Genomic DNA, 27,002 nt, shown 5'->3' with positions numbered 1-27,002 from the left:
GGTTTCCTGCTGCCACTAGCTAACATTTACTGAGTGCTCACTCTATGCCAGCCACTTTCCAAGTGCCTCACATAAATTAACCTACTTAATCTTCTATGAGGTAGATAGACACTATTATCAGGTGCATTTTCAAATGAGGAAAATGAGGTGCAGAGATGATGCAGCAGTGGGTAGAGCTGGGACAGGAGCCCTGGTCTACATGCCAACAACATGGACTGAGCCTCTCATTTATTTTCAGCACCGTAGTCTCCAAGGAGCTCTCCTGTCATGCAGTCCAGGAGGAAGCCATCAGTTTGGACCTGGGGGAGTCTATTCAGACTTCTGCAGCAAAATATTTCTAAGGGCGGCAGGAGAGAATGAATTTGCAACATTCCTTTATCCCTGGTACCAACCCCACTGTTCCAAATTTTCTCTAAGTCAGTTCAAAACTATCCCAAAGTATTGACTGTTTCTGAAATCTCATGCTATGTCTTAAAACATAAGCAATTTTACACTTTACAACGTTGTGTTTCTGAGTTTATTTTTGTACTTCCACTATCTTGATAAATGGCACTAATGGGTTCATGTTGAAGCTTGGGTTCCGGTCCATTCAAACCAGGTCTCCTTCTTTGAGGGGTAAAGAAGCAGCCTGGGCAAAAGAGGGTAGACAGCAGAGAGAATAGCTACAACCTCCAGTGACAGATGAAGGTCTCTTAGCTTCCAGGGTTTCAACATGGGCTTCAATGAAGCAGATACAATGGCACATGAATATTGTGCTCCTCACTTCGGGCCTCGTAAACTGGGAGCACTTGTCAGGACTCTCCCTCCCACCCCCTGCACAAGGCAAGTACCATCACTCTCAGTGTTATGCCAGATAAAGTGTGAGGAGCCATCCGAGCACACTTGAGCATGAACATTGCCCTAACTTATAACCCTCAGCCTCTCCAGGCTAAGACTGCTCTCCTGATGTTAGAGCCGTGAACTTGAACAAGGCTCAGACATCCTGGAGTCTCTTAGAATCAGGCTCTAGGAACAATTCTGCAATGTTAACAATATTTGATTGAGGAAATGCACACATTTTATCTAAGGAAATGCACACATTTTATCTAGTGGCCAGTGTATTCACCAATTCTGTGCCATTTATGTCCAGACCTAAACACCCTTCTTTTGGGGGAAGCATGGGATGGCTTTATAGTACCAGGGTTATGAGCATAGGGCTTTTCGGGGACCAAATAGGACACTGGAGTAACAATTTCCATAGGACCTGTGGGCTTGACCCAAGCACAGAGCCATTGACAATCTCCTACATTCCCAGACATCCCCTCACCAGACACACAGCTGGACTGGCCTTGTCGGTGCAGCAGGAGCGAGTGATTGGAGAAATGGTTCAACTATCCTTGGCCCCCATGTGCTGAGCCACATTTCTATGTTGGGAAAAGCTCCATCTTTCCAACCATGACCGTTCAGGTTCTCCAGAACCCAGAGGGCTATCTAAGTGACTGTTCCTAGGGCCAGAGGGACTACTATAAAGAACCAGAAGGGTGGGTGGGTGCCATCACTTAGAGCCAGAGGCCAAACAGGAACCACATAGGGAGTCAATCGAGGATGTGTCTATTGATACAAACTTTTACAAAAATAAAACCACTAGAAGTATTTTCAACTCTTCTAGCCAGAATGCACTTTGGGTGTTTTCCTTTATACAACCCATCAGAAACAATCGTGTCAAAACACATGCTTTCAAAGCAATTGAAGTCACCACATTTAATTATGCATTGTCTTTAATGTACTCTATCAGGACCCCATCCTCTTATTACAATCTCACAGAGTGACGTTTCTCTAAACCCATCTCCAGGGATAGTAAAACCATGGTTTTGGTTGAGTGGACACTCCAGCACAGCAGGCTGGCATTGAAAGGCCCGTCCTTATGTCATGCAGGACACCAGGCACTGGGTGGTCCTGTTGAGGGCCTTATGTTCAAACCTGACCCTGCTTCTCAAAGGGTGTGTGATTTCGGGTAAACCCCGTCATCTTGCTAAGGCAGTTTCTTCTTTGATAGAACAGGCACAGTGATATCTAGCCTATGGATTCTTTTTATCAATGTTGCTTAATGCAAGTTTCGTACAGAGAAACAGGGAAAAATCAATATTGTTTCCTCCGCCCCCCCTTATTTTTACTGCCCAAAGTCCTACAGTTACTAGGATGCAAGGAAAGAGCTTTTATGTTCTTATGCTTTGTTTTTCTTTTAACATTACAAAATAAAAGAACATACAGAAAAAAGTATAAATCCATGTGATTTCACACATATCTGTAACCACTGTCGAGGTCAAGGAGTGGACACTAATGATATCCTGAGAACCTTTTGAGGGTCTCATCCCCACCTCCCTCTTTACTTCCCTCTCTTCTCTGCTCCTCCCCATCCTGCAAGGAGATTTCCCTCTTAAGGTCAGCCTCTTTTTCACACAGTTCCCAAACAGAGCTGGTGTGGCTCTGGAAAGAAAACCTCTTCTGGCAGCATATTGCATGCAGCATGATACACTGAGCTTTCCCATCCCCATATCCCACGCGCTGGTGGGTGAGTCTGTTCATCACAGGCTCGTCTTCATTCCAGGACAAATGGGTGGTGACCCAAGTGAGGCCTAGGAAGTTACAGACCAATTATTTTTTTATTTCTATATCTTCTGTCCATCTTTCCTAATCAAAGGCCAGTTTCGGCTGATCTTTTTCCTCCTGTAGTCTCCAGGCTCTTTCCCATGGCTGCAGCACATGTTTACAGAGAAAGCACTGGTGCTTTGCTCAAGTTTTAGATGTTATGTTCAGGATGGTTTTTATTTTCTTTCATATCTTGATGCTCTTGTCCACTGTTGTCCCTTTAGCATATGAATTCTTAAGTTTGGCTTAATCTTGTTTTTGACTTTGTTCTCAAGCACTGAAAAAGTTTGACTTAAGATGAACTTGTTCATTTTGAAAAAACTTTCACTTCATTCTTTAAGTAAATATTAAGGGGATGTCTCTATGAGTTCCAGGACAGGGTGGGAGAAACAAGACCCTGTGTGTGCCACTTGGATATGAGATTTTCCAGGTGGGGCAGTGGGAGTGGGTAATATACCAAGGTCACCTTTGTACCAGTCTGGTACACAGCCCCAGCCATAGCTTATATAAATACATGAACCACCAGAGCTCGTGGGCTGCTGCAAACTGGGATCCTGGGAAAACTAACTGCATAATAACCTTGGTTATACAGATATTGAATTGGGGAATTTTTTAAGAAGTAATCTTGATAATTTAGTATCATTTAAGCTGCATTTTCATGGCTTGTCCAGGTAGCTCGGCTAACTGAGCACAAGCATACAGCCTCTGAGGAGTAGAGAGCAGCAAGAGGTCCCAACAATACACAAAGGGTTAAGCGGCTTGAGAAAGTCTACCCTTTAGAAACTGATCACCAGGGAGTCCTAGACTCAGCATCAATGCCCAGATATGCATTCCAGTTAATCCTGGGCGCATCCAATAATCACTCCTATAGCTATAAATACTGGCCTTTTCAAGGAGCAAATCTCTGATATGCAGGAGGTGCTCAGTAAAAACATACTAGATTAAAGCTGAATTATATAAGATTTTGCTCTCTTGGCATTAAAGCATCAGAAATTTGAAAAATTCAGAGCATTTAGAGTTCAGGCCACTTAGATATTTTGGCAATATCCAAAAACCAACAAAAATGAATTTTTACTACATTTGATTCAGAAATTCAAGAGTTGAAAATAAAAGCTCAGTGGTAGAGAGATAATTGTCCAGATGCAAAATTGTTTTCCAATGGAATTATCAAACGTGCTATGATACTTTTTTCTGAGGATCTGTGGGGACTGCAAAATCTATTAAAAATTCGGCAGGTAAATTATATTTCATTATATCCCTAGATAATCTTTCCCATTAGTTTAGTAAATGTGAAAATTAAATGACTTTTGTGGTGAATTAACTATGTTGTTAATATTACTGTATAATTTTTTACATAGTCAAGATTAAGTCAAATTAAACACAGATGGAGTGATTGCATCTAACCTTGATAGCGTACAAATAAAGGCATCAAGAGAGAGGGCCAGAACATGCTACATGTTAGAGTTGCTTTTAATGTGAAACTGAACTTAGGTCACAATATATCAAACATTCAAACTGACTTGGTTTATGGGGGTTATAATCACGGCAAAAATATGACAGCATTTAGAATTACAAGTTACATGGCTTGTAAAATCACCACACAATATGTAGTATGTAACAGTCAAATTACATCAACTGTCTTCACACCATTAATACCCTCATTCTTATTCATTCCTACATGTGTTTGTGCCATCATATGTATTAAAGTCAAGCTTAAGTTAAAGGAGTATATAGAATAGGGAGCAGGGGTAGGAGGAAGATAAAATGCTGAAGACAAGGAGATGAGAGCATACAGAGTAAGGGATTTTCAACATAGCTGGAAAGCAGAGGAGCTGTGTGGTGATAGTAGGCAGCTGTAAGTGGGAAAAGAGAAAATGCGAGAGATAAGTCAGGGCTGGAGCTTCAGAGTCTTGTAAACCAAGATCAGGAATTTGGACTTTATCCTAAGAGCAATGGAGGACCTTTGAGACAGGATATGATCAGATTTTAGAGAAATACTTTGGCACTGTGGAGAATAGATTAGAGGGAAAGAAGGAGTTGGGGAAAGCAGTTAGAGTACCACAGGTAAAAATGATAATGTGTGTTTATCCTTTAGTGTCTATGTTTCCAGAAGTCATACACTAATCAGATGAAAATAAATTGGAAGTGCCTTTGACAATTTAAACTTCATCTAGTGGAATTTGACTTTAGGATTCGAAGCCCGCAGTCATCAATTAAATTATTTCTACAATGCTGTGCAGCATCCCTTCAGAACAGAAGCCTTAGGATGCGACTATCATGTTTATGATGACTTCTCAAAGTGTTTTTGAATCAAATAGATTTTGATTATGTTAAAGATAATAAAAACTGATGTCTTTTAATATTTCCAGGAAACAATTGCCCAAGAGCCAGGAAACTTCATGAGTCGTTGAATTCATGTGTTTGTTTTGTTTTAGAAAGTTTGTATTTCTCAGCAGGGTGAACTTACCCTAACTAGGAAAGTTTGAGTTTTTGGTTATATCTTGAAAGACTGAAAAATGCCAGGAGAGAATATGAGTAAAATTCACCCAAGTTCAGTGTTAATAATTTTGTAGCTTGAGATAGAAGGTTTTCTTCAGTCAAAAGTACAGCATTAATTTCAAGTCTATTTTTTCCAATTCAAGGGCATACTGACAGTATACATACACCAAAACTTTGTATTCTGACATATACTACTATGTTATGTAAATATATATTCTAGGAATAGTTGGTGGAAATGATCTCAAGTGATATCTGTAGCTTCCTTTAAACTTTAAAAATCATTCTCTGCTTTCAATCTTTCAATTATCTGCAATAAATCTTTCTCAACTTTTATTCCTAAGGGAAATGTCAGGTGGAGAGAGGAAACTCAGTTGGATATCTTTAGAGAAGGTGGATAAACCAAGACTTCTGAGACATTAATTTGTTGCTTAAAAGACACTTGGAAAAATAAAAGCTGTATCGAGTTGCCTACTTTGTCAATTTTCTTGAAAACTCCATTTTAAACTTTGAATAATGCTGTGTCAATGGGAAATAAGATGAACCAGATAGATTCTAACTCTTGATCCATTTCTCTAGAGGCATAACTTCGGCCATTCATTTTGTCCTTTCATGACATTTTAGTCTAACCTCAATGTGACAGATTCAGACATCCTGAGAGCAATATTTGGAAGATTGCTGTTCTCTTTGGCTAATATCTGAAAACTCGTCTTCAGTTGTCCCCTGCTGGTGTTTGACATGCCATAGCACCATCAATGTTGGCCAGCTGTCTTGACCACTGAAAGGGGAAAGCTAAGCAAGGATGGAAAAGGACTCAGTGAAGAGGTAGATGTGGCAGGTTTAGAAAGATAACATAAAGTTGGCACATCTTCAAAGGGGTTGGTCTGTATGTTTTCTTGTCTTTTATTTGAAGTTAGCATTTTTTGCTGCCACAGTGTGATCTGTGTCAGGCAATATAGGGAGTATGAAAGAAATGTGAGAACATTCCCAATCTACCAAACACCTTGAACCGCTGGAAAGTTAAATAATAAAAGGCTATCTATGTTCAAAAGTGAGAATAAGTGAGGTCGAATTTCATAAGTATGGAGCACGTAAGACAGGTGCCTTTTGAGGAAGAAAGAGGCAGGAGGGGAAACAAGGTGATCTTGAAAAAATTATGGTAGAGGTGTGCTTTAAAGGGAAGAGAGAGAACAGAAATATAAGCAAAAATACAGTGGTATGAGAGTATTTAGCATGGTCAACTTTCTCTGAAGGGGCTAGAATAATTAGAATGAGAGGGAGTAATGGGATATTACATTGGAAGGAAAGATTTGGGCTAGATTGTGAAGAATTGTAGATTTCTTGCCAAGGAGTTTGGTTTAAATTTGTTGACAAGGGAGCATTAGCTAATGTGTTTAGTGGGAGAATGGCATTAATTTTATAATTTTTCAATGAAAAATGCCTTTTAAATGAAAAATATAAAATAATTAAAGAATGAAGAAAATGACGAAGTTGCTCTTCCATCAGACTTTAGGACATTTTACAGCCATGTAAATGGCGGTATTAGAGGATATGGCGGTGAGAAAACACATACGGAGGAATGTCCTTTGTGGGACAGAGTAAGTGAATCTCAGGATTCTTTTAGGGATCCAGTGTGTCTTGGAAGAAAGCAACTTTATGGAGCTACAGGGGGCAGCAGACACAAGAAAACGGCATCGAGAGTTTACAGAGGATCCACAGACATGGCAGGTATTATAAAACATGGCAGCACAAAGCTAAGCTCTCAGGCAGAGTCCTCTCAGCACCTCCTGCTCCTCTCTCTTGCGCCCACCTTTCCAGGCTCACAGAGTCCCCAGGAATTACTCTCTGCAGGTTTCCCCCATCCTACCCAAAATTTGGATAAAGAACCAAGCTAGAAAGTCAGTGATCTGCCCAAATTCACACAACCAATTTATCAGATTAAGAACCAGAAGCAGTGTGCCTTTGTTAGTGTCATGGGGCCTTTGTCAAAGGTTATCTTTCATCCCAGGGAGCTCTATGGTCCCCGACACCTGACATGTCTATACAGACTTATATCTACTTTTTCTCCTTAATTTTAATCAACTTCTTGAGTACAACGTCTTGACCACAAATTCCAAATCCTTCTTCCAGTGAAACCAGAATCCTGGGTCATATTGTCCCTCTGAATAGTACAAGAGAGAGGCACCAAGAGTCCAGGTGACCTACAGGTTAGGTATGAGGGTATCAGCTGGCAAGTTAAGAAACAAAGAAGCAAAATGACTAGAGAGGTGGGCAGCAAAGCCTGAGGATCCGCTTTATGGAGGTTTGCATTAATGACAGGCATAAAATTGGCAAAATGTATTTGCCATTAGTCACTACAGCAAGGCAATAAGGGTGGAGGTTTAAAGAGGCGTGCTGCTTATGGTTGCAACAGAAACAGATTGATGTTCCTCTTTTAGACTAATTGAGAACATTTTTCACCTCAAATTTCAAGCAAGAAATTTTTGTGTGTTCAAATTATTACCACATCCCCATTTTTGTCCAAAAGATCTTTTTGAACTGGTATTCAGCTGCTGAACTGGATTTAGTTATTTATTTTGTTTAGAGATAGAAAATGTTTATTGAGGAGAAAAGGAACAGAAATAAAGTCTGAACTGGATTTAAACCCTATTTGATCACCAGAGTCAGACAGTGGGTCCCGAAGAGAGAATGCAGTTGCCAAAGAGAACACAGAAACAGGCTCAGCAGCTTGGACTGGAGTGGACAGGCAAAGCTCACAGCATAGTGCAGGAGAGCCGGGCTGCCATAACATAAATGGGAAGGGCACTGTATTAGAGGCTGTTCAGTGAGCAACTGCCTAAGTGAAGTCCAAGTCTCAGAAATAAGGTCCCAAAGCAAGAAGGGGATACCCAGTGATGTTCTGCCCTATGGATCAGCAATGCATGGGATAGGAAGAGGATCCAGATTGGCCTGGACAATCCCCTCTGATCCAGATTGGCCTAACAATCCGCTCTGGCTAAGCATTAACTTTGACCCTTTTAAGGGGAAGAATTCCAGATTCATAGCAGCACCCATTACACAGCCTTTTCAGTTTCTGACTAGTTTCCTTTGCTACTGCTTGCCCAGGCTCTACATCTGTAGTGACATTCTCCCTGCTCTTCTTCCCACTTCTTCTCCCAGCAAAATTTCGGTTCTTCCCCCACTTCATGGTCCTTCTTTCAAAATGCCCCCCAGGAGTTCTAAGTAGGTTTACATTTCTGGGAATATGTGATCACTTCCAGAAGTATCTAGAGGGGAGCACAGTGACATATCATAGAAGAAAAGCCCACATGCTTTACAGTCCTCTGCCCCCTTCTCCAGGCTCTAGTCCCCTGGGATAAACTGCTGCCCATCCCCTCTGGATCACTGCCCATCGGGGCTGGGGTGAGGATGACATCTTCCTTCCTTTGCACAACAGCTCTCTCCTTTCTGGAGCCTGCCACTGCCCTGGGATGGGGGGCAGGCAGGTAGGTGAGCTGGCTCAGGGATGCACAGGACAAGCCTGCTAGCTGGTGGCTGCGCATTGCTGCCCCATCAGATCCAATTGGCTAAACTTCTTTAGCCACAGGGTTTTTCTTTCTGGATTTCTAGGCTTTCCCCCCTCAGACTGGTTTCCTCTGGGAACACTCAGTCCAGCAGAAATATCTGAAAATACATTGGTTTCAAATCTTCCTACAGGGTTCCTGCTCCATCAGGTGCATCAAGAGATGTGGCTGGACATTGCTGTCAGTGTCAGTTAAGAACTTTCCCAGTGTTCTACGACAGTTAAAAAGCAGTTCTGCCTGGAGCAGCAGAGTTGACCTCTAGGTCAGAGGTCGTGAGTGCTAAGTCTCAAGGTATATGTTTAGTCATATTGTTTTGTTATTTTCAATAAAATCCTAAGTTAAAGGATTCTAGGTCTTTCTCCAGATAGCATTCCCAGGGTTTCTGAGCCCAAGCCAGACAGCAAGTTTATGTTAATGAGGTTCATTCCTCTAGGGCATGTGGTTAACACAGGCCCAGGTGGGAGAAGTCTTGAGCAAAGAGGGAAGCTGACCGGTCAGAAATCAGGAACCCATGCAAAGACTGGATTGTGAAGGGGTCAAAATTATGTCATAATATGCAAACAGACATAGGCAAGAAAAGGATATAATTTAAAAAATACTAAAAGTGATTAATTTTCCTCATTGTAGAAATATTTATTTTTATTTTGGGCAGTGAAAATATATAGTCAAAAGAATATAGAAAATTGTGTGGCTTGAAGAAGTTATTAAACACCTATCTAACCTAAATATATATTTCCTATAAAGGTAGAATCTAATCTTTGAACTTGACTCATGCAGAGTTTTCAGGCAGACAGTGGAAAAGGGTTACTAGAATTTGTAAAGGTATAGTGGTATGTGTTTGGGGAGAGTGAAAAGGAGTTGGGGGATGGTGGGTGATGGCGTTGGGGTGCACATCTTCAAAGACCAGAAAAAACACTCTACAGCCAGGCATGAAGCTTGGAGCTACAAAGCAGGAGCAGCTGCTCTGGGCTCTCACCTGGGCATTTTATCAGAAATGTGACTGAGCAAGGCGTTTAATCCCACTGAGCACTTAATCCCTTTCTTCATCTGTAAAACAGGGTTCCAGACAGTTAAGAAGCCCAGGATTGCTGTGAAAATGAAAGGCCTAATTTACTCAAGCATTTTAAAAATGAAAACAGTATTAAATTTAAAGTCTAGTGCTTATTCTTATTTTTTTTCATGTAATGGACTGTTGATTAATATTTTACAAAGGTAACTTTTAGAGTCTGATGATAATCTTAATTATTTTGGGGAATTGGATTAGGTTTTGGGAAATTTTGTCACCTCTCAAAACATCTGGTAAAGAATATGAGCTGAGGAGTTGCCATGGTCACCATTTATGAGAATCAGAACAGCTGTCTGGCTTTGAACTGTTTGGTTACTACAAACACACCTCCCCCTGCCTTAAAAAGGCTTCCCTCGCTCTTTGATATTGGACTTTTTATTTTTGTAAAGCTGGCTCACGGTTGATTTAGCTTTTGAAGAGCTGTTTGTTCTTATTCCACCAGGCATGCTGGATATAAGTGTCCATGGCCTCTGTTTCTGAAGGGAGGGAGGGTGATCCCAAGCACCAGTTTTGCAGCCATTTTGTTAGACTGAATACCCCTTAGTGAGATTCTTATTTTTACCATGAAATAGGGTGTATCTAAAGGCAGAAGACATTGCAATTCTGGCTTGCTTTTATATACCCTAGAAACAAGCTACTGAAACATGTATAGTTTTAGTGTGACCACCTGAGCCAACATCTAGAGTAACTTCAGTGGGTTTCCATCTTGGGCCTCCCTAGGGGTGCAAGGGCTTAAGCTTCAGTGCTATGAAGCAATCCGCAGCTCCTGCAGCATGGGTTCAATCCCTGGCCAGGGAGGTGACCCACATGGCGCAGCAGACCCCTCCTGTCTCACCCACTGCTCCCCTCAGCAGTGTATTTCAGTCAGTCTGCCTGTTCTGTTGCCTACTCTGTCTCTAGTGAATCCTCTCACCCTGCACACCTCTGGCCTGTACCCCAGTTCTTGCATGTATAAATAAATAAATCTTTTTAAAATATGGGTTTCCATCTCAATCTAGCTGAGAACAAATGGCCTCACAGTTTAGCAGAGTATTTTATCACTTTTTAGTAAGATTACTAAGATTACTTTTGCTTACATTATGAGTATTTTTACATTACTAAATAATAATGAGCCATTTATAATGTTTGTATAGCATTTTATTGTATATATTTAACCAGCTCTTTACTGTTTATTTAAATTGCTTTCAATTGTCTTTTTACTTTTATAAATCTTGCTGCAATTAATTTCATGATTTAATGATTATTTCTTTAGTATTATGGACAGACATAGGGATTTTTTCTAAAATGCATTAATATCTTAATCATACCTAAAATGACTTCCAGAAAGATTGCCAAGAAAAGAGAAAGTACAACATTTTGGCATGAATGGAAATGACTCAGGGAGCAAAAATCTGATTTTTGGCAGAAAGGGCAGAGCAGCAAGAGCAATAGTCTTGAGAATGTAGGAAGATCTGGGGTCTTAGTGCCCAGATGGACAGGTGCTGACTTTAAACAGGAATGAAGACTTATCTCTGATAGCGGAAGGGAATGTAGAGTATTTAAGAGAAGATGCTGAAATGCTGGTAGGGTGGTGGCAGGAATTCAGAAGTTCTGATAGCTTCAATTTTCTTGGAGAGGTAAGAAACAGAGGCCTAGGTTTGAATGATGATAGACAGGAGATGAAGGCTTGAGAAGAGAGGATATAAAAATGTAGATTTTCATTATTTATGGAGATTGTATTTACAGATTCACCTACTCATTAAAATTAATTTGCAAGCTGACCATAGAACTGAGGCATACATCAGGGGAGGGGGAAGGGGTTAAAACAGGGGAGGGAGAAGCACAAGGGGATATGGTGATGGATCATGGGGTCTATGGAGAACTGCAGGATTTACATAAGGGGAGAAATCAAATACTGTCCAAAATTGAACAATGATGTAGTGAAATAAATTAATAAAGTTAATAAAAAAATAAAAGTTAAAAAAATTAATTTGTAACCCCCAAGTCTGTACTCGGGTGCTGCCAAGGTCATTTGAGACACTGAGTTGTGCACACTGAGTTGCTCAAAGTGTGCGCTCCCAAAAGAGATCAAGCAAGGCAAAGAGCTGTCTTTTTTCAGTTCCCATACTTTAATCAAGGTCCTTTTTGTGGTCTGTTTAGTAGCCCATTTTTAGCAGTTTTGTATTTTTTTATTGGTGTTTTCAGTGTTTAAAATGCCACCCCAAGCATAGTTCTAGAGTGCTATGGAGTGTCCCTAAACTCAAGAAGGCTATGATGTGCCTTAGGGAGAAAACATTTGTGTTAGATAAGATTCATTCAGGCACGAGTTACAATGCCTGTGAGTTCAATATTAATGAATGAATACCATTTAATAAGATGCCATTATACAAAAGACATAAAATGAGATTATAGACTGATCAGTTGCTGAGAATGGTATGGCCAAAAGCTTGCAGGAATCTAATTCTGATTTTCTCTTAGGAGCACTGGTTCAGCATTTATTCAGTGTTCATGACACTTGATGAACATAACTACAGTGAATAAAAAGAATCCATTTTACTTGTCTAGCAAAATAGGAGAGGGAATGAACAAAGAAAGTGTAATACAAATGTCGGGCAGCTGTAAGGTAAGAATCGACTAGACTTTTAAGGTCATGAATTTAAAGTAGGATCAATCAGTGTGATTGTGTGTTTTTCTCCAGCTATATTAGCTGCAGATATAGAGGCAGAAAGCTCACAGGGATTGGAAATGTATGCCAGAGAGTGGTTATGATGTTGCCCTTTATCATATATGCTTATACATTATGTATGTGTATATATTAAATACATAATTATACATATATACTTTTTTGTTAGTATATGTAACATTTATACATATATATTTTGTTAGTATAGAGGGAAGGCTAGCTGGAGTATATACAAGGGAGTGGTTATAAAATTGTCCTTTATGAAATATATATTCATGTAAATTCTTTTGTTAGTGTAGGGGGAGCCAAGCATATCTTTTCCCCCAAAAGTTAAATTAGTTTTTAAAAGAATGCTTATTTCCTTGGAAAGACTCTATAAGAATAAAGTAAAAGTCTTTCCTAAGATGTAAACTGTGACCATTATCTTTGATTAGTCACATATTTGATTAGTTAATAACTTTGACTAGAAACTAACATCTAGTGATGGACAGTCAGTTTTCGTTGCTTGTTTCTGTGTACTCAATGAACACTTTCCAAGAGATCAAACATTACACACCTTTACCTGTTTTGCAGTATTGAATTCAAGATTTTAAGGTTTCTGCTCTAAGTATGTCAGCATTTGAATCCATGTTCTACCAAATATTAGGAAGGCAACCTCTTTTAAAATCAGTTTCCCTTATCTAGAGATAAGCTACTATCTTCCTCATTGGGTTGTATATCTTTAACAGATGATATTTGTAAAGTGGTTTAAATGTAGAGTTAAACACATCATGGGTACCCATATAGTATGTACCCACAAAATATTAGTTATTGTGATTAATATTATAACTTTAGGAGGCTGGTCAATAGTTAGGAATGTAGGCAATGGTGGCTGCCAGGCAATGGGGATTATATTATGACTGCAAAAGAATGAGTTTTGATTTAGAACAGGAAACATCTCCCCAGGTTCAAAAACAAGTCCCTTTGGTGTCTCAATATCACAAAAGAACAAAATGCCAGAGAAAGGGATATTTCTACAGTGCATATACATGTGGTTGTTGCCTGGAACCCTGAGCTAGACCCCAGGCTATCTGTTGGGTCAGTATGTGGAAGACATTCAGAAGGAAAAAAAATAGAGTCCCAGCAGCTGGATGGAAGGGCCAGTCCCTGGAGCAACAGTTCAAGGAGATCTTTTGCTAGAAGGTCACAAGTTAAGGTATGGTAGAGAACTAGATGAACTGGACACCACAGTCACTAAACTGAGATTGCCAAAGAGCTGGAAATGAGTGGTGTGGGAAAAGGATGATCATGGTGAGGCAGTGGAGACAGAATGAGCTGCAGGAAGGGATAAGAACTAGTACAATCATTCTCATGAGCCCTGAGCTTTGGTGGAGGAGGAATTGCCTTCATCTCATGTAGAGTTTGGTGCTATCAATATTGGACTGGAGGCAGGTGGTTAAAATGAAGGGCGGGGGAGGGAGGGGCAGGGAAAGGAAGGACTAGAGTCAAAATAAGGGGGGAAGTGCAATTGTAAGGGGAATATAACCCAAATGAAAAGGCATACATGTGCAAAGATGAAAAATATGTAAGAATTATATAAAATAAAGTATTTAAATAAAATAAATAAATACATTATATATATTTAAAAAAAATAAAATGAAGGGACTTCATTGGACACCAGCAACTACCAGTCCAGTATGTTAGAGGGCAGCCTCTGTTTAAAATCTACCCTTTCTTCTGCAGAGTAACTTGGTACTCTGCAGAGATTGGTTTCTGAAAGAGAATTATTCCAAGTGTGAAGAAATGTCTCTGAAAGATTTGGTTGGGGGGCAGAAGGGATAAATACAGAATCAAAGGTGATTGGTAGACCAATGCTGTAAAAGCAGGATTAGGAACTTCCAAGGAAATATAGGGACTGGCAGCCCAAAGCCGATATTAAGGACTGAAATGTTACTATTGTATCTATGAGGTGGAGGTAAAGGAAGCTATGAAGGAAATAAGAATCTGACCAATGTCTTGAGCTCATGCATAGGAGACTGTTTATAGTAAAGAGTATCTTTCTCATCCACGTGAAATGAGGGCAGGGAGGATGGCCTTCCCATTGGGACCACCAGGAGTCTGGTTGAGCCTCATGGCTCAGCTGGGTGAGACTCTGACCTGTTCAGCATGAACAGAATTCACTGTTTGTATTCATAGGCCCCACAGCTTTGTAGAACACCAAAGAGAAAGCTTCTTTTTATTTTTTCCTCTTAACTTGAAACTATGCTTTATATGATGTGCACAAAACAACATGTCAGTTATGAAGAAAAATGGACGAATGAACAATACTACAATGCTAACTATACTACAATGCTAACTAAAACATTACCAATACCACTGTTTAAATTGTCTGGGCTCCTCCTGATTCCATCCATGTCCTGACTTGGGGGTTGGCGTGGAGTAGGGGAGAATCTGGAGTCTATAAAGAGATGGTTTGGAAATTGTACAAGTCACTTCTTTGCACATCCTATTGCCAGAACTTAGTAATTTAGTCACATCTACCTGCAGAGATCAGTAGACTATATTTAGTGGTTGGGTAGCCATGTGACCAGCTAAGACTTGAGGGTGTTCTATTAGTAGAAGGGACAATGGGTATATGGACTCTGGGAAGAGTTACTGACATAAAGTGTATTTACCTGTTTAGCTTTACAGGACGTTGAATTATTTTTCGGAATGGTTGAATGAATTTACACCACCAGCAGGGTTTAAAATTTCCATTAATGCACACTCTCACCAAAAGCTGTTATTGTCAAGTATCTTTTTTTTTTTAACACCCATTTAACAGGTATAAGTGGTATTTCATTAGGATTGTAAGTTGCATTTTCCTGATTTCTAGTGGAACATCCAATATCCACTAGTAATTACTCTCCAGTGAAATAAACACCTTTTCAAAGCTTTTGACTATTTTCCCCCTTGTTGGGTTGTTTATCTTTTTTGAAATTCATTCTTAGGAAGCTTTTAGATTTTTGTATAAAATTCTTAATGCTCACTGTTTGTCAACTATATAGGTTGTAAATATATTCTTGCTCTTCTGGCTTCTCTTTTCACATTGATATGTTTAGTACAAATTTTAAATTTGAGTATAATATTGAATCTTTTATGGTAAAACTTTTTGTCTTGTTTAAGATGGATTTTCCTCCTATAAGTTTGTAAAAATATGCTTTAGTTTCCTTCTGAGAGTCTTAGTCAACATAATTAATTAAAAAAATAACTAGACTCAATTTCATATACACTGTGAGTTAGGGATCAAACTTGGCCTGTCATTCCATAAAATATATAATCATTTCCATTGCTTATATTTCCACATTGATATGAAGCCTTTTGTGAGCTCTACTGGTTTCCTCTGGACAATCTCTATCCCTACATCCAATTAAACAATGCTGTAATTACTGCAGACTTATAACATGCTTTGAAATTTTGTAGGTCCCCACACTATCTTCTAGCTACATATTTAGCACATTTCTACAGACATTTTGAAATAATAAAATGTTTGGATGTTGACAAATATTGTAAATAATGTATATGGAAATTGATATCTTTAAGTATTTACAAATTTACAAACTTTACATTAAACTGAAGTCTCTTGAAACGTCTTACCCATTAATTGTGGTATATTTAAGTGATCTTAAATGGCTTTCAATAGCATGTAGAATTGTTTTCTGAGAAGTTCTTGCTCATAGTTTGTAAAATTTATGCCCAGGTATCCTTTTTGTTGTCGCCATTACATGTGGCTTTACTTTTAAAATTATAATTTTTAACTTGTGTTATTGACATTGTGTATAGAAATGAAAATAACTTTTGAATATTTTTTTGAAAATTATTTTGCATCTCAAACTTGGTTACCTCATATTATAGTTTGTAGATTGTCTTGAGTTTTCTAATTAGAAATCTGATATGAATAATGAGAATTTTATTTTCTGCTTTCTGATCCTTTTATTATTTCTCCTCTTACTCTTCCTTTTTTGATTTACTGCTCCGTCCAGAATTACCTGAACAATGTGTAACGGGCATAGTGGTATTGGGCAACAGTTTCCTGTTCTTGACTTTCAAGGGAATGTTTCTAACGTTTAACTATTATAAATTTGGCGTAGATAACCTTAAAGATATTAAGGCAGTTCTGTTCTGTTTCTTACCATGTCTTTATCAAATTGTTGATGTTGTTTTTAATCTTGAATGGGTGTGAAATTTTGTAAAATGCTCTTTGTATCACAATCCAGGAGTTTTCTCCTTCTATATTAGAATGATGAATCACACTAGAGATTTTCTGATGGTGACCACTCAGGCATTTCTGGGGTTAGCCCAACTTGATTAGAATGTAGTTTCTGTTCTTAGTGGATTCAGCTTTTTTTTTATCATGTCTGAATTTTTTTTTTTTTTACATATCCAAGTGAGTTATATTGTCTTACAATTTTCCTTTAATACACAGTTCTTGTCTGATTTTGGTGATGTAGTTGTGATAGCCTCAGTGTTAAGTTGGGGAGTGTCCTAGTTTTTTGTTCTCTGGAAAAGTTCATACCATGTTCACATGGTTTGAACATGCTGCTTTATAGATAATAATGAAAATTCTGGAGTCCTGAGAAGAAAATAAGATTTAGTCAAGACATATGCACCGTTAACGTTGGTAATTTTCTTAAACTGATAAATATTATGTTTAATTTTCAAAAATTGGGTGATTTTAGAGAGTGTTAATTGCCCTAATCCTCTAATGTACTTTTTATTTTACTTCTTATTGTATTGAGGTAACATTGGTTTGCTACACTGTCTATGACTTAGGGTACAAGTTCACTTCTCCGCAGATATTTGTTATCACAGCAAACACACCACCAAAATGCACATAGTCCTCCACATCAGTCCATTGGGTCCCTCCCCATTCTGTTGTCACCTCTGTCTTCCTTCCCCTTCTAGTAGTTTCTGTTCTACAGCCATATTTCTAGGGTTGGTCTGGTTTAGTTTGTTAGTTTCTTTCTTTTGTTTCTCTATATTTCACATGAGTAAAATCATTCAATATTTGTCTTTCTGCTTCTGACTTATTTTACTTAGTATGGTTTTAGAGCTCTAAATGAGGGTGCAATGAAGATTGTCTGTGTGAGCAGGGTAAATGCAATATAATGATGTTGATTAGTTGCTTTACCTGGGTTTTTCAGACCACATAAGAGTCACCAAAATCTTTTTTTAGTGGCAGACATGGTTTTGTGGGATATTTTAACAACATCCAGCTCCTGTACTGATTGCTTGTGATTATTGTACAATTTCTATTTTCTTTGAAATATATTTGGTCCTCTCCTAAATGAGTCTCAGTTTTTGATAACTATCAATTAGTGTACCCATTAATATGATAATTTTTTATCTTTGCTACTGTAGCCAAGTATTTATATGCTTTTAATGGACACTCCCTAAATTTGCTACATGTTTTGAATTATTGCATGTGGGTCAATCTTTAATTAGTTGAATTTTAAAACATTTTTGTATCTCTCTTGAGATCAGTTTTGAACATCTGATTCCCAGAATGAAAATTTTGAACTATCATTGAATAAACCTTTTACTGATAGAGCTTTTCCACAGACTAAATGATGCTTCTATCTGCCCTAGCATTGATATTTCAGTTTAAGCCGCTAGTAAAAAAAAGTTTTGCATTATTTTTCAAAGATATCATATTGTTTACTTCCATGGAAAATGAAAATAAAAATCAACTCAATAACCAAATACAATTAAAGAATGGAATGTTGTAAATTCTCAATGGCACAACGAGAATCATCAAATTTACTAGTCATCACTTTTAACTGATCAAATATTGACATTTGGTACACTCAAATATATAGTTAGAAGAATCTGTTTATTGAAATTTTAATAAAACTTGTAGATAAAAATCATACAGTTTATACACATACAGTGAGTTCTCTTAAAATCTGGTAAAAAATTAATAAGATTTGTAGTTTAGTAATATGCCTTGTCAACTTACCTGTTTTGATATTTTATTACCCTTTTTTAATTTTTTTTAAAAAGATTTATTTTATTCATTTATGTATACAAGAACTGGGGTCTAAGCCAGTGGTGCAGAAGTGGTGGGGGTGGTAAGAGGATTCACCAGAGACAGAGTAGGGAGCAGGGCAGTTGGTTAGCTCCTTGGATGGGGGTGGAACTCATGCTGCAATGGCTGGTGATAGCTTGATAGCGCTGAGAATTTAACCCTTGTGCCACCAGGCAGGCCCTATTTCACTACCCTTTGAAAGGTATAACCATTAAGGATGATGGATGAAAGTTCGTGAAATTCTATTTTATTCTAGTTTTGTAAGTGTTTGTGAACCTATAATTATTTGAAATAAGTTAAAAAGAAAATACTTGGACATGTTCACAATTTTAATTTTTTTGTTGTTGCTAAATAGCTAGAAAGCATCCAGTATTTACTTCTCAAGTTAGCTCATTATTGCTCACCTTAACTAGAAATAGAGTTCCTTAAAAGTCCTGTGTCAAAGCAGCAAAATTTTCACATTTGTCTTTGTTAAACTTTACTTGACAGACTTTGACTTCTGAATAGTATGAACCATGGGTATTAAAGGTTGTTGTCTAAAAAAGTCCCAGGGAGGTTACCTACAGTTCTTTGTCATCCATCTTAACTTAGAACAAATAATTTAGTTTTGTTTGTAAGTAGAGACAACAATGAATAGTGTCATCTACTCAATGGTATCCACACGCTATACAAAAATGAGAGTTACAAGTTTGGCATTCTTAGGTTTCTAATACCAGTTTAAAATCACTTTTATTCACCTGAAACCATAACTTCATGATTCTTTTAAGATTTATTTATTTATGCATATAAGAACTGGGGTACAGGCCAGAGGTGTGGGGTGTGTGTGAAAGGATTCACCAGAGACAGAGTGGGAAGCAGAACAGGCAGATCCACTGAAATACACTGCTGAGGGGAGCAGCTGGAGAGACAGGAGAGGTCTGCTGCACCATGTGGGTCACCTACGTGGCCGGGGATTGAACTCGTGCTGCAGTGGCTATGGATAACTTCATAGTGCTGACACTTAAACCCTTGTGCCATTAGGGAGGCCCCCCATAACTTCATGATTCTATTCCAATTCCTGGAATTTCAAAGATGACTCTACATTAGCTTGAAAGTTCTTCCTATACCTCACAGGTACAGAGGTATCTTTGAAACTGACTAGAGGAAACCTTTTTGTCATCTCTCCAGTCAGTGCTGCACTAAGTGCACTTAGCACACCATGTGGCCTTTTGCTTGTCATTTTAATGGATTGCTGGGCAGCTGTTACAAAGGGAATCTCTCCAGAAACATATGATCAGACACCACATTCAAGAGATGCTCAAAGAGGAGTGAATAATGTAAGACTTTTAGCTCTTATTGAATGTCATCCTTTTAAAAGTGGATAGTCAAAGACTTTGAAAAAAATCATCTTGTGCAATGAACAATTCTTCCCACTTTTATTTTTTTGGGGAGGGAGAATGAGTTCAGTTTGATCTATGCAGTCTAGTAGATAAACTAACAGCTAGATATTTATAGCTATTGGGCTACTTTTGATTTGAAAAGTCCATTCCTAATGCTCTGAAATTAAAATGGCAAAACTATTTTTACACATTTTGTAATTTCTTTTTTCTGCCATAGGTTTTCATGGATGGCTTAGCCTGGTCAACCCTTACATTTTTGCTCTGAAGAGACTTGCCAGAACGGTGGGAGAGAAAATCTAAGCCCCAGTAGAGTGTTTTATGTTACCAGAGGTCTTTGAGGTAGAATGAACATACATTCTGTCCCCTTTCTACAGCGGGGAAGAGGACAAGGAAGCATGGCTTGGGGACAGCAATATGCTCTGAGATTATTGCTGTTGCTCTGGTTGTGAGGCTGTTCTGTATAGAGCAGCAGGGGCCAAGATTGTTTCTGCAATTGTCCTCTAACTTTCCTTGGTTGTTTCCTTTCCTTCACATAGACTGTCTCTCTAGATTCCTAGGAAACAAGTTGCTCAGTGCAAAAAAAAATCAAGTAACTTTCCTCAGAGAGCACTTCACATGAATTGTTTAATGCTGTCATTAATGTCTTTAAAAACAAAAAAGAAAAAAAATCATAAAATCTTAAAACTTTGTCTAAGTCAACATCAGGAAAAAAGAATCCTAGTGTTCAGTTATTCCCAGTCTTTTTTCCTATAAATATCTTATTTCCAGTGGCTCAGTCTTGAGAAATTGGTGACTTCTCAAAGCGAGATAAATTAATGCTCACAGAAGATCACAAGCTTATTGTAAATTGCTAAAGTACTAGGTTCTCAGGTCCCATTACCATTCTTGAGACAAGTCTGAGCTTTCTGTATTTTGCTTTTAATACTTTTTTAGTCATGATAAGAGCAGAATTTAACCTAAGGTTAATTATCTCCCACTACTGAAATAAGATACTTGTGAGCATTCTATTAGATGCTACATGTGTTATGAGATTTTCTACTCTGATTGGTGATAACAGACCCGCGCCAGGTCCTGTGTGGATTCTAAAGGCTTTAGGATGGTTATTGTCAAGCATCAGGTAGTTTGCTCGCAGACATGTTGTAATGAATACTTTTCAAGAACACTCAGAGTGGATCCTCTGCAGATCTCCGAGGCCCAGAAAACTGGGCAGTTTTCTCACCTTTGCTACTTTTATTGTAAATTCTAGTCACTTAGATCTATCTGGTGCTCAGTTTAATTTCCTTAATTAGGGGAATCCACTGGGCTTTGCTTTGATAGTCCTACTTTCTGAATTATGGCCTGATAACTGCCTCAAGGAATAAAAGGGGAAGCTATAGGCTTACCTCATTTTTTCCATACCTCTCATGATTGCAGCCTTCATTGCCTGACATCCAGTGCCTTAAAAATCATTGTTGCATATATTTTGCCCATATTTTTGGTTTGTTTCAAAAAGATTGTAAAACTGGTGTCTCTTACTCCATATTCACACTTGTACGAATAGAACAAATGGGCAAAAAATAAACAAGACTATTGAAGACCTCAACAATAACACTCCACCAAATAAGAGCAGACTACACACTCTTTTCAATTATACATGGAACACTTAACAAGATATACTATGTCATAAAACAACCTTGTCATATTTAAAGATATTGAACTCACACAAAGTATATTCTCTAACCATAATGGAATTAGAACTCAGTAACATCAATATCTAAAAATCTCCAAATTTCATACAAATTAAATAACATGCTTCTAAATAATTCATAAGCCAGAGAAAAAATATCAAAGGAAATTAGAAAATATTTTCAACTAAATGAAAATGAAAGTATAACCTACCAAAATGTGTGGAATATAATTAAAGCAAGGCTTAGAGGGAAATAGGTCATTAGATACCTATATTATAAAGGAAGAGAGACTTTAATAGTCTATGATTCCACCTTAGGGGACTAGTAAATAAGGGAGTAGAAACATTACAATATCAAAAATGAAGATGATATCATAACACACCCAACATACATTAAAAGTATAATAAGGGAATATTATGAAAGACTCTACCCCTTCATTAACATTTTAAATGGAATGGAATAATTCCTTGCAAGACACAAGCCACCAAAATTCACTGAAGAAGAAAATAACTACGACAGAATTAAATTCACAGGTCAGTATGAAGACAAACAACTAAGACTAAATTGTTGATGGAGGCATCCTTATTTTGCTCTGCTAAAGAGTAGACTGGTTCCCAGCCCTGAAGATTTGATTGTCAATTTATTTGATGAAGGGTGGTAAGTGGCAGGTTGAGAGCTATAGATTTGGAGTAAATGTCTTGAAATAGGAGAATGATATGATACATCTTAAGGTCTTAATCTTCTTAGAGTTAAGGAGATTGTTTTGGTAAATGTGCATTGGCATAGATGTCTCATCAGAATACATACCTTCTAGAAACAAGAATAGAAGCCAGAAGGGTGTTAGTGAAATGTAGTGGAAAAGATTTGATCTAGGCAGGTAGTTTTCAAAAATTAATGAAAGGTATAAATCTAAGAGTTACTTTAATTCACATAGAACCATAGGTTTATTTTTATTCTCCAAGTAAGATATATTTCTCCCCAAGATAATATGTAGCTACACTTTTTGGGTAACAGGTAATACATATTAAACATTTCAAGAGTGTCTGGAAAGTTACCTAGTTCAGTACCCCTTCCTGTATCTCGTTGACAGTTAAACATGCTTGGACAAGCTGCATTTTCCACAATAGATTTTTTTGGGGGGATATGAAAATGAGTGAACTCTCCAAGCAGAAAATGAAAACTCTGAATAGAGTAACAAGAATTGCTTCTATTCAATCAAATACAGAATTTAAATACCACAATTAAACTGCTTCTGTTTATGTCCTTTAGCATTTAAAACTTCTTACCTCATATAATAACTGAAATTAACCAAAGGAAAATAGCCAGTTTGAGACCGAATAAAATGAGTTTGCTAGTCTCGGGAACAAGCCTATTTAGATAAAGGGTGTGAGTAAAATTCATTTTTTATGTGAAATTTTGAGAGCGAGCCCTTAGGTCAATATTGGATTTGTGTTGTATGGCGAGCGAAAGCTACGCGGCCATGAGAACAGCTCTCACGTGATGTGCTCACTGTTTCTAACTTCAGCCCCATCTGTTTGAAAATTTCTGCAGCAGGGCCCAGAACAGCTTGTCTGCAGAGACTGAGTTCTCAGAGGCCTTGTCAGTAACACTGAGGCATTTTGAAGGGACAACTTTTTCTAGGGACCAAATACTCTTCAAAAATATTCAAAAGAAAAACAGAATGTTCTTCTGGGCTCTCACTTCTCGAAGCATGGTTCACAGATCAGCAGTGCTGACATATCCCGGGAGTGTGTTAGAACTGCAGACGCTCAGACCTTCTACCCAGATCTACCAAATTAGAACGTCAATTTTTCTAGATCTCCAGGTGATGGATGTTAAAATTTGAGATGTGTTTTAAGCTCTTTGAACAGGTTGTTGAGGGTGGGTTGGGAAATGGGAGGCTTCTAGTTTTAAGAGGTAAATGTCCTAGAGCAGGGGTATTTGGCATTGCTGTTATGCCATTGCACAGCAGGCAGGGAAAATACAGAAAAGGAAGAGGCCTCCTTGAGAACTCAGCCCCTATTGGCGACGATGCTCAGGGAACTTGCTGCTACCCTGGCACTGCAAAATTCCAGGAGACCTCTGGGAGGTCTGTCAAGTTCAAAGGCAAGAGTGTCAATATCAGGCAGATGGTAATAATGGCTTCTTCACATATATACAAATCCACCTCTTTTTATAAGTAAGCATATATGAATTGAGAACCATCTTCACAGACTTTCTAAATGGAATCACACTAACAAGCAACAAAAGGTCATAAAAGTAACTGCTAGACTCCATCAGCACTAAGACTCCTGCAAGACTCCATCAGACTAAGAGAAGACGATCAGACCTGGAGACATTCTGACTTTTTAATTGTACAAAAAACCCATATTGTTCTCACAGGAGGGACACAGAGTGAAAAGTTTCATTTTGTAATCTAGTATCTGAAGAGAGGCTAACCGAGTAGTGTACCAGGGTCCAAGTTCTATCTTTTTCCAATTTCCAGAGTGTGATTCTGGCCCAAACCCCAGTAACATTTTGTGCAGAAAGAGGAAAAACTCATTTCAGTCTCTGGCAGTCAGGACACACCCATCTACTTCATTTCGGGATTAAATTTCAGGATAAACCTTTGTACTTTCTGTTCTCAGAAAACTTTATGGGAGAACAGCCAAATCCACATGATCCAGATGGACTTGGCCAAGTGATTTCTCACTGCAAGTGGAGCACTGAGCCAGGCTTGGGGAAGAGGGGCAGCTTCTCTCCTTCATTTCTCCTTCTGGGTCTTTGTGTCTTCTCCCACCCCACATGCTCTTATCCCTGAAGCAGTTACTTGTATGACCATTAGTTGCTTGTTAGTGTGATTCCATTTAGAAATGACTACATAAAGTTACATCTAGAGATCAGATAATAATGGTGATTGTGCCATCTGCTTTTGTTGATGGCTTACTGTAGGGTAAGGAAAAAAATGTCAGGCTTTTCTGCCCTCCCGCCATTAGGATGGATGAGGGAACCCCGCGGTGGGCACCTGGAGTAGGGTGTGGGCGTAGGTAGATGGGATTCATCTGGGCTGGGACTGTGAATTTTTTAAGGGCGGCGTCACAAGGACGCCAGTTGAAGCTGAAAGAAGAAGCCAAAAGAGAAGCTGAGAGAGAAGCAGAGCTATAGGAAGAGCAGAAAGAATGTGAGAGAAGGCCGGAGAGCCCAGAGTGAAGACTTGCTGGGGGCTGGAAGGCCTGCCAGCCTCCCGGCCCCCCAGTACCCCTGCCTGCTGTGTACCGGGTAAACTTCAATAAAAGACCTGCAAAAAGCCACTGAGGACTCTGACTCCTCCTTTACCTGGTCTGCTGGATCATAGAAAACCTGCACTGTGTCCATCCTGCCATTACACTTACCCTATCATTTTAGAACTTGCGTGGCTATTTAAAATGTTTTCATTGAATTGTCCTCAAAGCTTCTGAAAACTCCACTAGTAAATTATCACGTGACAACTATAGAATTCCCAGATTCCAATGTCCTGCTCTAGAGACAGTAAGGAACGGCGGGAGGAAGACTAGCTCTGAAGCATGACACCAGGTTAGCATCCTAGCTGTGTCATCTTGGGTGAATTATTTCAGCCTCACTGGGCCTCAGTGCTTCACTGAAATAGTGGGGAAGTCCTATCTGCTATAGAGTTCCAGGCAAGGGTTAAAAGCATTAACAAATATAAATCATTTAGCAAAAACACAGGTATGTAGGCAATCAAGAGGATTTAGCTCCCTTTCCTTTTTACGGTGAATACCTTAGGTTTCCTTGGAAAGTAAAACTTAATTCTAGAACTTAATTCAAAACTTCTGTGCTAAAGCTTTGTTGAGGGTGTAATCAGGGAGGCAGAAGTGAAGGAACAAGGTAAGTGAGGTAAGGGCAGAGAGAACGCAATGACAAAGGAGTACCTTTCCAGCTCTCCAGACCTTGCAAGAAACATACTGGTTGTTCCGTCACATGGAGCATCTCCAGGAAGGGCATATGGAAACATCGGGTCCAGAACAGTCTGGCTGGGAGGAGGCAGGGAGAAGAGTCTATCTGTTGGTTGCTTCCTGTCAGGAGACTAGTTATTCTCACTGGCCAAAGTCTCCGCTTCTGTCCATCACTGGAGTGTGAGCTCCCCCACATTTCTGGGTTACTGTAGGGTAAACAAAAATTATCAGGCTTTCCCGCCCTCCTGCCATTAGCCTTATGATGAATCCCTGAGGTCCTACATGCATGCCTGATGGTGGGCACCTGGAGTAGGGTGCGGGCATGTATAGGTGGGAACACCTGGGCTAAGACTGGGCTTCTAAGGGTGGCATCACTGGGATGCCTGCAGAACCAACAGAGTGGCAAAGGAGAAGCAGACAGCCCAGAAAGAGTGAAGATTTGCTGGGGCTGGGAGGCCTGCCAGTCTCCTGCCCCTCTCACCCCCACCCCACCCCCTCCGCCCTCCTGCCTGCTGTGTACCTGGGTGCCACACTACAAATGGTGTAAAAAGTGCAATACAAGCCTGAAAAGTCACCGAGGACTTCGGGACTCTCCTTTACCCATCTGCTCGCATCATAGAGATCCTGCTCTGTGCCTTGCTGCCACCACAGTTACTTTGTCTGAAGAGCAGTTGTAAGGGAAGGTAAAAGGTATCCGGCGTTTCTGCCCTCCCACCATTAAGACTAATGATAGGTCCTTGCAGCCCTGAGTGCATGCCTGATCGCGGAAACCTGGAGTAGGGTGTGGGCATGCGTAGGTGGGTACACCTGGGCTGAGAGGTTGGGCTTACAAGGGTGGCGCAGCACAGTGCAGTGTGGTGGTGCTGAGCGAAGGACGGAGGAGTGAGGCGGAGAATGGCGGAGCACAATGGAGTCCAGCAACGCCGACAGCGAAGAGCATGAAGACAACATGGCTGTTAGAACCGGTACAAGGTTGAAGAATCTACCCAGCATGGGTTGGTTGCATTACAGGAGTGCAGTGGCGGGAAGGGCACAGAGCAGGATGTCTATGATCCAAGCAGACGGGTAAAGGAGAGTCCTGGAGCCCTCGGTGGTTTTTCAGGCTTTTATTATTTTTACAAGGCAGGGAGGCTTTTTACAAGGAAGTCTTCACTCTTCTGGGCTCTCTGGCATTCTCTGGTGGTCTCTACTTCTCTGCTCTCGTTCTTTCTGCTGGTGTCCCCATGATGCCGCCCTTGTAAGCCTAGTCTCAGCCCAGGTGTGCCCACCTTTGCATGCCCGCACCCTACTCCAGGTGTCCACCATCAGGCATGCATGCAAGACCGCAGGGATCCATCATTAATGCTAATGGAGGGAGGGTGGGAAACCTGATAAATTTTTCACTTACCCTACAAGCAGTGACATGAACTAGGGAAAGGGCATGAGCCAGCATCATTTTATATCTGTCCCTCTGCCCCCTGAAGCCTCCAAGATCCTTCCTAAAAAGCCAGTGGGGAAGGTGGAGCTTAATAAACCACTAGCACCTGCATTTCTAATTCTTCTTCCTGGTATTTGGCATATCTT

The sequence above is a fragment of the Talpa europaea genome, assembly GCF_964194135.1.
Source record: "Talpa europaea genome assembly, chromosome: 6".
NCBI classification, from domain to species: Eukaryota; Metazoa; Chordata; class Mammalia; order Eulipotyphla; family Talpidae; genus Talpa; species Talpa europaea.
The sequence above is the reverse complement of the archived record's forward strand: the minus strand, read 5'-3'. Positions refer to the sequence as shown.